Raw genomic sequence first — 14,515 nt, 5'->3', positions numbered from 1 at the left:
CGCAAAACCCCCATTCCAGCAAGAGTACACCAAATCCAGTTGCCAAATCCCTTTTCGAACCAGAGAGAGCCCCAATTGCAGCAAATAGGACCCATGTTCCATTTCTTCCCAGTTTAGAAGATGAAGCTTATATTGTTGTCAGGAACTTTCTGCGCATCTTTCCTTCATGGAAAGATTACACCGCAGACACAGAACAATTTCCAGTCTTCCTCCGCAACTTACGCGTAAGTAATGTACTAATGTTATTCATGGTCATTACTGCATATGTTTCTGCTGACAAAAGACACCAGATTTCATTCTTTTAAATAGGCGAGGAGCAAACTGGATTGTGAAGATGAGCAAGGGTTGGTTGCGCTTTTCAAGCACTCGTTGATGAAGTATCATTCCTACCTGAGGCAAGCACACTTCGATGGCAAGCCTCTAAACGAAATTTCTGTAAAGTCTCTGGTGCTACATTTATCCGACGGTGACTGGAATAATCTTGTTACACATTGGTCTCGGCTGTAGCGTAAGGTACTGCCTATGATATCACATCACAATTTGAACTACATTTCTGCATTTGCCTTAACGTCTCACTTGTACGAAAACTATTAGCAGAAGAACATTCATTCTCAAGGGACCACAGAATCTTGCAACTATACTGCACACTGCATTGCTCTTGTGAGTACCTCTTCCCTGTATGACCATACTTACTTTCATAGCTGTTTGATTATGTAGCATCACTGCACATGTTAGCCTTGTATCGTCCAATTGGTGGACATTATAAGATCCGTATGGAATCTTACATAAGTTTAGAATCAACCCAATGCTTTTGAAGAGGTTTAGCTCTGCAGTCCTCTTGTAAGGACTAAACGTCGTCTATCACTGTACTTACATTAACAGCTACTCCCTCCATCCCATAATATAAGAACGTTTTGTACAGTACACTAGTGTTCAAAACACTCTTGTATTATGGGAAGAGGGATTGGTTCATTGTGTAGCATTCTGCATCTTATCTCCCTCGCCCACCATTTACTAAAAAAGATCAGATCTATATTTAATCTTACCAACAAGTAGAATACACAGACGATGCATGTCGGGTGGTAGGTGCGACATATGCCAACGGGTGGCTTATCATTGTGGGAGCCAGTAAGACATCGCCGGTGCCTGGAAACGAGATAAGGCGAAGACATGCACGCCGGCGGATCTTACCCAGGTTTGGGGCTCTCCTAGGAGATAACACCCCTAGTCCTGCTCTGCGAGGTCTCCGCATGATCACTAGATCAACACAAGTGGCTACAGGAGGCTCCTTGAGCTGTTCGGCTAGAGGAAGAAGAAGGACAAGGCTAGCTCTCCTCTTCTCTCTATGTGGTGTATAAAACTCTAAGAGATCAACCCTTTGCATGGGTGCCCTGGGGGGGTTTATATAGGCCTACCCCCAGGGGTACAATGGTAATCCGAATGGATGCGGGTCCCGGTCGTCAGTGTCTGTAATCGCCGGCTTCTCTGTCGGCCGCTAGGGCCCGCCGACTGGTGGGTCCCGCCGGCTGGGGGTCTTGTCGGCGGCTGGTTATTGTAGCCTCGCTCTTGGTGACGACGGCTTCGTCGGGGTAAGCATGGCTACAGTGCCGCCGCCTGACGGGCTTTCACTGTAGCCTTACCCCGTCCTTTCAGCTTAATGGTACACGAACTTCAAGGGAGAGGGTGAGCCGACTGTTGGGAGCCGGCTCCCTCCCAGGTTGACTTGATGAAGCTCGGCCGCCTTCTGGTATCTCTCTGGCCAGAGGGGCCCGCCGCCTACGGGCTGTACTGACAGCCTGTCGTGGGTGGCGTCGTGGTCAACATGGCAACAATGCTGCACCGGATGGGGGATGGCCGCCCCGTACGGCGTACTGTGGCCACGCTTGCTCTGGGATTCGGGGGTGGCAGGCTCCACTGTAGCCATGCCCCGTCTCATCGCCATTATGTGGGTGCGAACTTTGTGGGTGCGATCTTGGCCGCCTGCTAGGAGCCGGACTTCTGGTGGCCGGCTGCTAGGAGTCGGCCCTCTTCACGAGAGCTCTCAGGGCCTTGCCGCCTTCCAGCAGCCGGCCAGTGGGGCAGCCAGCCAAGAGAAGGCGGCCCTGCGTCTTGGACGTTTGAGGGCTCGGCCGGCCAGATATTTTTGAAGAGCCAGGGGGAGCCGGTTAGGCTACCCGTGGTCATTTACTCCGACAATGCCAGTGCAGAAGTGTAGCCCATTGCTCTTGTCAGTACATTTTGTCCTGTAACGCTTATACTTCCAGGGATTGGTAGTTGATTATGTAGCATCAATCTGCATCTTATCTTCATTATCCTCTATCCCTTCCAGTATTATCATATCTATAATTACTCTCTACAAAATGTAGAGTACAGGCAATGCTTATGAAGAAGATTCTGTGCTGAAATTCTTGAGTTATCCTTCCCTTGACACGGAGAAGGGCATTATAAAGCCAGTGTTAACTGTTAATGTAAGTCAGTCCTTCTAAAGCCTTTATCCTCAACTGTTGTTTAATTTTCTCATACCCCCTGTCGTTTACTGCTATTTAGTTTGCTGTTTCTACCAAAATGCATGTTCGCAAGAATCGTAAGTTCTAAGTTTTACTTGTAAAACCAAATTCCTTATTCATACCATGCACATTACTCAATACTCCCTATATGTATGCTTGTTTTTGTGGATCTATAATCCAGTGTGTGGTGAAGCAGCCCACGTTTGCACCTTGTCATCTCCTGTTTTATCTTACTGATGTGGCTGATGATATGAACAACATGCCATGCACATTAACCAAAATCGATATAATGATTTTCTTTGCCCTTCATCTATGCTTGTTATGTTGACATGGTAATCCAGTAGTGTGGTGAAGCTCCCCGCATTATGAACAATGCCAAATTATGTTATTGATATTTTGAACTTACTCTTTATTTTCTAATTTGAAATTGGATGGTTGACAGCACAGTTATCATATTTGTTTATACACATGAAAAACTTGTCATCTCTCTGCTTTGTTTCAGGGCGATATGCCTAATGGCATGCACAAGTCTGCTGAAGGCTGTGAGACAAACCCAACATATATTGCAGCAAAGAAGGCAAAACATCTTGAAGATAGCGAGACAACTCCAAAGTCTTGTCTTGATGCAGTGTTCAAGTTACTTGAGACTAGCAGTCAGACAAGCTCACAGAATTCGTTGTCTGAATCAGTTTGATTTCTTCAGTCCCAAGTTCTAGCAGAAAGGCATTCTGCAACTCAACTTCGACTTGAAGTCCTATCTTTGCGGAGAACACCAATGAGAACCTCATCGCTAAACAGCTACACCTGGAAGCTATGACCGACATGCTAGGCCGGTCTCACAGCCTTGCTCAGCAGCTTGCGCAGCAGTTCCCCCGCAAGGCTAACCTTTCTTGAACTGTCTTGGAAGTGGTATCGGTTCAGTATTATTTTGTTACGCTGCAATGGTGCCTAGTTTTTTGTAATCTGCTTCTTCGTTGCGCTTTATGATCACTGGTGGCGAACTTCGATGCCCAGTGGATATACCATAAATCCTTTATTGTATAGTGTAGGTTTATTCTTAGTTACTATGCCGTAATTTATTTATTGTATAGAGTAGGTTTATTCTTAATTCCTACTAGTTACTGCCATCATTCCCTATCTGAAAAAAATCAGATGTAGTCGACCGGGCCGAAACATTCGCCTCTAACAGGCCCGCCTACATCTTTCTTGGGCCCGAATGATTGGGGCCTTCACACTTTGTGCCAGGCCCACAACTTACACCGGCCTATATTTTAGTTGGGCCTTTTGTGGACCCAGCGCTTAGTGTGGCCCAGGTAGCGTTGCGCCATTAACAGGCTGAATATTGTACTGGCCTGTTACGGCCCAGATGAAACCATGGGCCTTTAGCAGGCCAAAATGCATGTTGGGCCTCAATTTTCACTAGTCGTCGACGGGCCTTCAGCAGGCTGAAATGTAGACCGGGCCTTTTTGGGCCCAGTTATATCACGGGCCGTTACCAGGCCGAAACATATCTCGGGCCTTAGTTGGCCAACTGATATCATGGGCCTTTAAGAGGCCGAAAGCTTAGTACAGGCATCAACGGGCCGAATTATGCGACAGGCCTTTAACAGGCCCAAAGTCACGTTGGGCTTAACTGTTGCCACCTTTATCATGGGCCGTTAGTGGGCCCGATGTCCCATCGGACCATATATGGCCCATGGGCAGCATGGGCCATTCCCAGGCCGAAAGTCACACCGGGCTGAAATGAGCCCATGTGTACATCGGGCCTCTAACAGGCCGAAAGTCACTGGGCTGTAATTGGGCCCAAATATTGGCGAACAATTAACGGGCCAGATCTGGCTTCGGGTCGTAAATGGGCCCAAATATTCGGCGAACAATTAACGGGCCAGATCTGGCTTCGGGCCGTAAATGGGCCTTTATTAAGCAGGCCGTTATTGGGCTGGCCCACTAGTACCTGAGTAAGTACTATGGGCCTTTGACTGGGCTGGCCTTTTTAACCTATATGGGCCTCTGTTGGGCCCAGCCATGTGTTGATGTATCATAGACATGTCTCCTCCAATGGACGGGCGACATCTAGCCCACTGACGAGCTGACAGGTGTTCCCTCCGGCCAATCAGAATTTTACACGTGGAAATTTCCCATTGGTCCCGGCTGTTAACGGGTTATCGGATCCAAAATCGGACCCGATAGCTTATAGGCATTCCATTACGGTGGATGCCACGTGTCGGTCACCCTTGACGAAAGCACTTCTGTGACGCGCGATTTATCGTCATGGAAGTGGACACTTCCGTGATGATAATTTTGGTAATGTCATGGAACACTTCTACCACAGCACAGGTATGACTATCTTGATTCTGTCATAAAATCATCATGGATGTATATGCATGACAAAAAATGCGACCTACTGTGACAAACATGTATCATCACGGAAGTGTATTTTTTTGTAGTGTAAGTTAGTTTGGTATTGGTACTTGTACTACCTTGTTGTCCGCAAGTTGGAATTGTTGTTAATGATCTTTTGGTATGAACTTGGCATTTGCTTCCAACCATCATGCCGAGGGTCGACGTGGATATAAAGCTGAATCATTTGTTTCGAAATGAATTTTCAGGCACCTAATTTTTATTTGATGGGTAGCATAAGCACCTGCCGTTCGAATTCCCAGTTCTCCAAATTTTTCGAAACAAGTGCATGCACTTATTATCATGATGAAAAAACAATATCCCTGCTGCATCCCAATTATTAGTCTGTACTTCCAGAATTCTCTCGTTTTTTGAGCAGGTATATTGTTTTTTTAGGTCGAGCAAGTTTCAACTGGGCTGTAGACTGCCCAGGCTTGGTTTTGTTTTTAACAAGCCCAGACCATGACGACAACGGGGCACAAAGATCCAGCAGGTATCTACTGGCCTCTGGCCTGCCAGCGTTAGTTATATTTTGTCTTACAACATACGCAGGCAGTTTTTTACTGAATCAAACACACAGCCCAGTTCTATTTTCCACTTGAAACGCATGTCCTACATCCGTTTTATAATCTCTACCTATAGGTTTACTAGATCATATACACGTATCATTATATTGAAAATACATAAAATTACCTTTTCATATTTACATCCTTATTTTTGTTGTTGTTTTCCCTCCCAGCGCTGATTTTTTTACCACTGGTTTTCCCTTAAACCAACTCAATTGTCCCATGTCTTATTTGCTTACAAAAACAAAATGATTTTTTTGGCAAATCAATAAGTTCTTAAAAAATGTTTATCATTTCGGGATTACAACAGTTCGGACTCCACCAAAATATGCAAAATAAGGTTGAACTTTTTGACCATGGTCCTGGGCAGAAAATGGGCTGTAATAAATTACTTAAGAATTAGCAAATGGGCTGCAAATTATTAAAAAAATAGCAAATGGGCTCTATGTTGTCTGCCATAGATTTGGAGGCTGACTTGTGGGCCCACTAAGTTCATGCGTACACAAGGTTTCTCAAAAACGAAACTTAGTCAACAATCGACTCTACCAGCGTCAGACCGTTAGATGTCAATCTAACGGCAATCGTGCTTCTTCAGTCTCTGATCTTCCTGCCCCAGCCGCCCAAACCAGCGCCGTCGGAACCGCCTACTCCCGCCTCCCGTGGACGGCTGTGCTGCCGGGCAGGCCTCACGGCCCCACCATACTCGCATCCCTGGCCTGTCTATCCCTCTACTCACCCACACCTCCTGTTATTTTCCGGTGACGGCAGCCGAACTAGTCAACCCTCATACTCTCCACGGCGAGGGCAGCCACTGCCGTGTCTTCCCCGGCTCCGTGCCGTTCCCTTCATAGGCCTCGCTGTCGTCCACCGCCCTGGTGCTCTCGGCGCGGCATGGTCAACGAACGACATCCATCGCTAGTGGACTGTACGTGGAGAGGCTAACAGCTGGGTCCATGGCCGCACACAAGGAAATGCCTCCTTATTACGCACAAAATAATGATTCCTCCACCTGACATCTGGGACCCACCGAAAGGGCCTCTGTATTTCGCGAAAAAAACGTTCCCTCCGCTGACAGGTCGGACCCACCACCTATATCTTCGCACGCAAGGAAGTGTCTCCTTATTGCGCACAAAAAATAAATACCCCCCTGCCAGCTAGGACCCACCATAGTGGGAGGCTAACTTGTGGGCCTACTAAGTTGACGGGGACGGAGGGCTTTGTCAACTTAGTCGATATATGAACGATTCTAGCTCCAGTGACCGTACGATGTCCATCCAACGGCCGTAGTGCTTCTTCAACCTCTGGTCTTCTTGCTCCAGCCGCCCAAACCAGCGCCGGTCGTGCCTCATGCTCCTGCCTCCCGTGGACGGCTGTGATGCCGCGGAGGCCTCACCACCCCCTACTACTCCCACCGCTGGCCAGGCCATCCCTCTACTCACCCACACCCCCTGTTATTCTACGGCGACGGCAGCCTCACACCGCAGCCGAACCAGTGAACCCTCGTACTCCTCTACGCGTGGGCATCCACTGCCGCGTCTTCCCCGGCTCCACGTCGTCCCCTTCCTAGGCCTCGCCGTCGTCCACCGCCCTGGTCCTCTCGGCGCGGCGTGGTCAACGTGGTCAAGGAACGACTTCCATCGGAAGAGTGTTGTACGTTGATAGGCTAAGAGCTGGGTCCACGGCAGCCGCAAGGAATTGGCTCCTTATTGCACGCAAAATAAGTATTCCTCCACCTGACAGCAGGGACCCACCGGATGGACCACTGTATTTCGTGAAAAAAACGTTTCCCCCCCTGACTGTTGGGACCCACCAGCTACATCTTCGCACACAAGGAAGTGCGTCCATATTACGGGCAAAAAAAATGATTCGCCCCCCTGACTGCTGGGACCCACCAGCTACATCTTTGCACGCAAGGAAGTGGCTGACACTCGGGATACTGTTGAAATTCTAGTCGCGAACGTGTACATACATACTGGTCGATGTAGAGGCGCGCATGTGTCGTAGAAGAGGAGCGCATGTAGCATATACACGTACGTATAGCGGCCAGGGTACAAGAAAGTAAATACGGCCATGTACGTACATACGGGCGGGGTCTCAAACGCCTACTCGCGCATACGTACGGCCAGGGCTCATGTACATGACTGGGTCGGAACGGAGAAACTACGTTGTCGTCGTGTTCATGGGGAGCCAACCGGCTGGGTCAGAACGGAATGCGTCGTCGTGTTCATCGGGAGGGCTTGGACGGAACAACCGATGGAAACGAGGCCTGGCGTACCGCAGAACGGAGGAAACGGCCTTGTGTTCAACTGGCCACGGTCGAAACGGGATCATGTTCATCGGGAGGGGTCCGGCGTACCGCAAAACGGAGGAAACGGACTTCTGTTGGACCTCCTACGGTCGAAACGGGGTCCTGTTGGTCGGGAGGGTGTGGCGTACCGCAAAACGGGACTCCACGGGATACAGTTCATCTCCACTGTCAACCTCCTCAAGCCTCCCCGGGCTACTGTTCATCCATCGTTGACCTCCTCCAGCCTCCACTCGCGACTGTTCATCCGCGGGCTCCTGTTCAACCAGCCTCCACCGCGCGCTCCTCCACCGGCTATTGTTGAACCAGCCCTCTCCACGGGGTCCTGTTCAACCACCCCTCCATGGGCTACTGTTCATCCAGCCCTCCACCGGCTACTGTTCAACCAGCCCTCCAACGGCTACTGTTCATCCAGCCCTCCACGGGGTCCTGTTCATCCAGCCCTCCACGGGATCCTGTTCATCCACGCCCAACCGGCTGGATCGATCGGGGTCCTGTTCATCCAGCGGCAACACCACGGGGTCCTGTTCATCCAACCCCCACCGGGAACTATTCATGCAAACCCCCCAACAACACTCACTATTCATCCAGAGGCAGCATCGATGAGATATCTATAGAAAAGAGAAACAAACATTCTCAGTTGGTCCACTATTAGCGAGGCCTAAAGTCTTCACTTCATCAGTCTAGGAATAACACTAAAGTAGCACCCCTCACACTAGTTACTAGTAGCTAATCAAGTCAGAGTAGGGTGGCCGAGAAGCTTCTTGCCGGTGCCAAGCATCAACTGTTCGCACAAGCGCTGGTATCTTTATGTGTCCCGTGAGAAAGAGAAATAAGTGGATGGTATCGATCGAGGCAGCTTGCAGTGAGGAATGAAAGCTGGTGTTTTACCACCATTCAGCAAGAGAAACCCACTGGAACCTTTTCATAGGACCATAGAAAACATGCTGCTTCCTGTATAGAGATGACTGCTTCTTTAATGAAGTTGATCGTCTATCTCAAGTGGTGGTGATCGACTCCACGAATAGCCTGAACCTGAGAAATGTAGATCTGCAAACGGGAACTTCCTGTTGTCTCGAATCAGGTCTGCTATTTCTATTCATAACTCTCTGGCTGGAATCGACCAAAATAGCCCTTGACGGCAATAAGAGGATCCTAACCACTACACGGTTCGAAATATCAATCGAATGATACCTCAATTGAACCTGCTGAGTCAGTTATTGGAAAGATATCACTATCAGCCTCACAGCAATCTTTAGGAAAATGCAGACACAGTAGTTTTTTCGAAACTTGTTCAGACACCGCAAGCAACTACCAGTATCGATCTTCTAAAGAAATGACCTTCGTTGCCGAAGTGATAGACAAACAATTCTATAGCGGACTTGGACTAGCGACACATTTCTCCATATATGAAATTCAATTCACCCGACATCAAAGAGAAGCTCAAGCTCGGGATCAAAGATCAGCTACAGATCGGTCTCAAGGAAGGGGGAATGTTAGCGCTTCTACTTCGAATACTCGTGCCCCGATTACAACACAAGACGACGTCGGCCCACGAGCCAGACCCAGGAAGAATACGAAGTCCAATTTCCTCAGACTTTACTTTTTCCCCTTTCCGCCCTTTCCTCTATTTGTTCGATAGGGTCTTCGTTTTATTCTAATTCTAAACCCATTGTCGTCCACAGTTTCCTTGTCGACGCGAAGGGGCCAGCAGCCCCCAAACCAAAGTCTGAGATCAGAACTCATACCGCGGTTGTGGCTTGAAGGCCGCATGCAAGTTCTTCAATATTTAGAGAGTATGTGTTAGTACGAGATCGCGCTATCAACTTATTTCATCTTTTGGCTTCAGTTAGCAGCAGTAGCGAAGGAATCGCTCGATCGGGTTCAGTTAACAGCCATCGATCGATCGCTCGGGTTCAGTAACGTGTAGCCTGCAGTGCAATCGCTTGGATTCAGTAGGCGAATGCCTCGCTCGGGTTCAGTTAGAGCCCAACGCCTCGCACCCATGCGCGTGTGCGAGAGAAATGCGCAAACCTCCATGCATCACTTGGCCCCGACCACCCACCGTAACCGGGAACACCGTGATATTTTCCTCGCCCTCGCTTCTACCACGGTTTTTTCCGTCATGGACAGCCCAAAGAATGTCATGCAGCTGCGTCTCCGGCCCGCCCAGGAAGAAAAGCCCATTTTCTATCATGATTTTTTGTCATAGAAGTAGGAGCCCACCACATCTATGATGATACCGGCTTTTGTCACAATTATTGTCATAGAAGTGTCATAAGTATGACAGGAAAAAAATTCGTTCGGCCCAAAATGTCACGGATGTGTCTTTTTTTGTAGTGAAGCCAGCTCTCTCGTGACAAAGGCCGCCATTTTAACCTTGAAAAGTTCTGGGTCTTATTGAAAAGAGTATCTTTCAAGAGTTCGGCGGGTCACCTAGCGGAGTAGCATCTTGCAAACAGGCAGGTTTAACTCAAATTCGGCTTGGAAACCGGATCAAGAGGGTGTGAACAGCTATGCTCGGTGAGCAGGAAGCCCCCAAGTGACCAATGAGTCGGCTTGAAAACCGGATCAAGAGGGTGTGAACAGCTATGCTCGGTGAGCAGGAAGCCCCCAAGTGACCAATGAGTCGGCTTGAAAACCGGATCAAGAGGGTGTGAACAGCTATGCTCGGTGAGCAGGAAGCCCCCAAATTACCTTATGAACAAACAATAAAGACTCAAATACTTTGAAATGAAACGACAGAGGCCCCAAATTTTCAGGGATGTCGACTTTATTATACTGATCAAAATATATACATTGATGAAGGTATGTACAGCACAAGAGCCGGTGGCTCAAGTGTAATATCGCAGATGAGCAATGTTCCACGGCCGGTGGGTCTCCTCCTCTGATGTGCGCGAGTCCTTATTCTCCCGAATATCAATGAGGTAGTATGACCCGTTGTTCAGATTCTTGTTGACCACAAAAGGCCCTTGTCAAGGCGGGGATAATTTGTGCATATCTGTTTGATCCTGGATGAGCCGGAGCACCAAGTCACCTTCTTGAAAGGTTTGAGTTTTAACCCGGCGACTATGATAATGACGTAGATCTTGCGGGTATATCGCCGAACGAGCCGCCGCCAGGTCACACTCTTCATCCAACAAATCAAGAGCATCCTGACATGCTTTTTCATTATCAGTTTCAACATAAGCCGCCACACGGGGCGAGTCATGACAGATATCGCTTGGAAGAACCGCCTCAGCTCTGTAAACCATGAAGAAAGGTGTGTAACCAGTCGATCTGTTGGGGGTGGTGTTTATACCCCACGGCACGAAGGGCAACTCTTCAACCCAACAACCTGGCGTCCTTTGTAAAGGGACCATGAGCTGGGGGTTGATTCCTCGCAAGATTTCTTGATTGGCTCGTTCAGCTTGACCATTGGACTGGGGATGAGCTACAGAGGAAATGTCAAGACGAATATGTTCTTGTTGACAGAACTCTTTCATAGCACCTTTGGACAGATTAGTGTCATTATCAGTTATGATACTATGTGGGTAGCCAAAGCGGAAGATCACCTTCTTAATGAATTGAATCGTCGTTGCCGCATCACACTTGCTGACCGGCTCTGCCTCAACCCACTTTGTAAATTTATCAACTGCCACCAAAAGGTGGGTCTTTTTATCCTTGGATCTTTTGAAAGGTCCAACCATATCTAGCCCCCAGACTGCAAACGGCCAAGTGACTGGAACCATTCTCAATTCTTGAGCCGGTACATGAGCTCGTCTGTAAAACTTCTGACAACCATCACACTTGCTAACCAGATCTTCCGCATCAGCATGAGCCGTCAGCCAATAAAACCCATGTCGAAAACTTTAGCCACGAGATACTTAGACTCGGCATGATGGCCACAGTCTCCTTCATGAATCTGTCTTAGAATCTCACAGCCTTCTTTAGGGGAAATACAGTGGTCGAACACACTTGTGACGCTGCATCGGTGCAACTCGCCATTGACAATAGTCATCGACTTAGACCTCTGGGTTATTTGCCTGGCCAACGTTTCATCCTCAGGCAACTCTCCCCGGGTCATATAAGCCAAATAAGGAACCGTCCAATTAGGAATAGCACGAAGAGCTACCACCAACTGTGCCTCCGGGTCAGGGATTGCAAGATCCTTTTCTGTTGGTAGCTTAACTGAAGTGTTATGCAATATGTCAAGAAAAATATTGGGTGGCACCGGCTTACGCTGAGATCCTAGCCGGCTTAAAGCATCTGCCGCCTCATTCTTTATACGATCAATGTGTTCCACTTGATAACCTTTGAAATGGCCAGCAATACTGTCAACCGCCCGGTGATAAGCCGCCATAAGCGGGTCTTCAGACCCAAGTGCCTGAGACCTGCTGAGCCATCAAATCTGAGTCGCCAAAGCACCTCACCCGGCTTAAGTTTGTCTCTTTAGCCACCTGAAGGCCGTGGAGCAGAGCCTCATACTTAGCTGCATTATTAGTGCAAGGGAACATTAGTCGTAACACATAACAAAACTTATCACCTCGTGGGAAGTCAAGATAACTCCAGCACCCGAGCCCTCCAGCTGCCTTGACCCGTAAAAATGAATCGTCCAGTAAGTGTTATCTGGCTTTTCCTCTGGTGTCTGCAACTCTGTCCAATCGTTGATGAAATCCACAAGAACCTGTGATTTGATAGCTATCCTTGGCAGATATTTCAACCCATGGGGACCAAGTTCTATGGCCCACATAGCCACTCTGCCTGTGGCCTCCCTGTTCTGAATAATATCGCCTAAGGGAGCAGAGCTACCACAGTAATGGGATGACCAAGAAAATACTGCTTCAGTTTGTGACTAGCCATGAACACCCCGTATACTAGCTTCTGCCAATGCGTGTATCTCTGTTTTGACACAATCAAAACCTCACTGACATAATAAACCGGCCTTTGGACAGGATACTCCTTGCCCGGTTCTTTCCTTTCCACCACAACTGCTATGCTGACGGCTCTGCTATTTGCTGCCACATATAAGAGCAAAGGTTCCTTCTCAATAGGAGCTGCGAGAACTAGTGGCTCAGCTAGTTGCTTCTTGAGTGCTTCAAATGCCTTATTGGCAGCATCACTCCAAACAAAATGATCTGTTTTCTTCATCATCTGGTACAGAGGAATAGCCTTCTCTCCCAAGCGGCTTATAAACCGGCTTAAAGCTGCAATACGACCCGCCAGTCGTTGAACATCATTAACACACGCCGACTTAGCTAGCGAGGTGATAGCCTTGATTTTCTCCAGGTTAGCCTCGATGCCTCTCTCAGAGACCAAAAAGCCCCAGAGCTTGCCTGCAGGTACACCAAAAATGCACTTGGTCAGGTTAAGCATCAACTTGTAGACCCAGAGATTATTAAAGGTCTCTTTTAGATCCTCCAACAGAGTCTCCTTCTTTCTGGATTTCACAACAATATCATCCACATAAGCATGAACATTGCGCCCAGTCTGACTGTGAAAGCAGTTCTGCACACAACGCTGATAAGTCGCCTGGGCACTCTTAAGCCCAAAAGGCATAGCCACATAGCAGAAAGCTCCAAAGGGTGCTATGAAAGCCATTTTCTCTTGGTCTTTGACTGCCATCTTGATCTGATGGTATCCTGAATAAGCATCCAGAAAATACAAATGTTCACAACCTGCCGTAGCATCTATGATATGATCAATACGGGGGAGGGCAAAGGGATCAGCTGGGCAAGCCTTATTAAGGTCTGTGTAATCCACACACATGCGCTAGGTGCCATTTTCTTAAGTACTAGCACCGGGTTAGCCAACCACTCCGGGTGGAAAACTTCAATGATGAACCCAGCTGCTAAGAGCCGGGCTACTTATTCTCCAATGGCCTTGCTTCTCTCTTCATTAAAACGACGAAGACCGGTTTAAACTTGGGATCGACATTGAGAGTGTGCACAGCGAGTTCCCTCGGTACACCTGGCATGTCTGAAGGTTTCCATGCAAAGGTGTCCTGGTTCTCATGGATGAACTCGATGAGTGCGCTTTCCTATTTCGGATCCATATTAGCACCAATGGTGAACTGTTTGGATGAATCACCAGGGACAAAGTTAACCTGTTTGGTGTCATCTGCCGACTTAAACTTTAGCAACGGGTCATGCTCTGTTGTTGGTTTCTTCAAAGGGGTCATATCCGCGGGTCAACATTGTCTTTATAAAACTTCAGCTCCTCCGTTGCACAGACAGACTCAGCATAAGCAGCATCGCCTTCTTCACATCCCAGAGCTATTTTCCTGTCACCATGCACTATGATGGTACCCTCGAGACCCAACATTTTAAGCTGCAGATACACATAACAAGGTTGTGCCATAAATTTGGCGTAAGCCGGCCGTCCAAACAGAGCGTGATAGGGGCCTTTGATCTTGACCACTTCAAAGGTTAATGTCTCTATCCTGTAATTGTGTTCATTACCAAAATCTACTTCCAAAGAAATCTTACCAACTGGGTAGGCCGACTTACCAGGCACCACTCCATGAAAGACTGTAGAGGACAGCTTAAGATCTTTGCCAGTCAGATTCATCCGGCGAAAAGTATGATAACAAAGGATGTTGATACTGCTGCCTCCGTCCATGAGCACCTTAGTGAACTTGTAAACTTCAACCCGAGGAGCCACCACCAAAGCTAGCTAACCCAGATTATCAACCCAGGGCGGGTGATCCTCACGGCTCCATACGACTGGCTGCTCTGACCATCATAAGTATCGAGGTA

This window comes from Triticum aestivum, chromosome 3D (assembly GCF_018294505.1).
Source record: "Triticum aestivum cultivar Chinese Spring chromosome 3D, IWGSC CS RefSeq v2.1, whole genome shotgun sequence".
Classification (NCBI taxonomy): Eukaryota; Viridiplantae; Streptophyta; class Magnoliopsida; order Poales; family Poaceae; genus Triticum; species Triticum aestivum.
Note: the sequence above shows the minus strand (reverse complement) of the source record.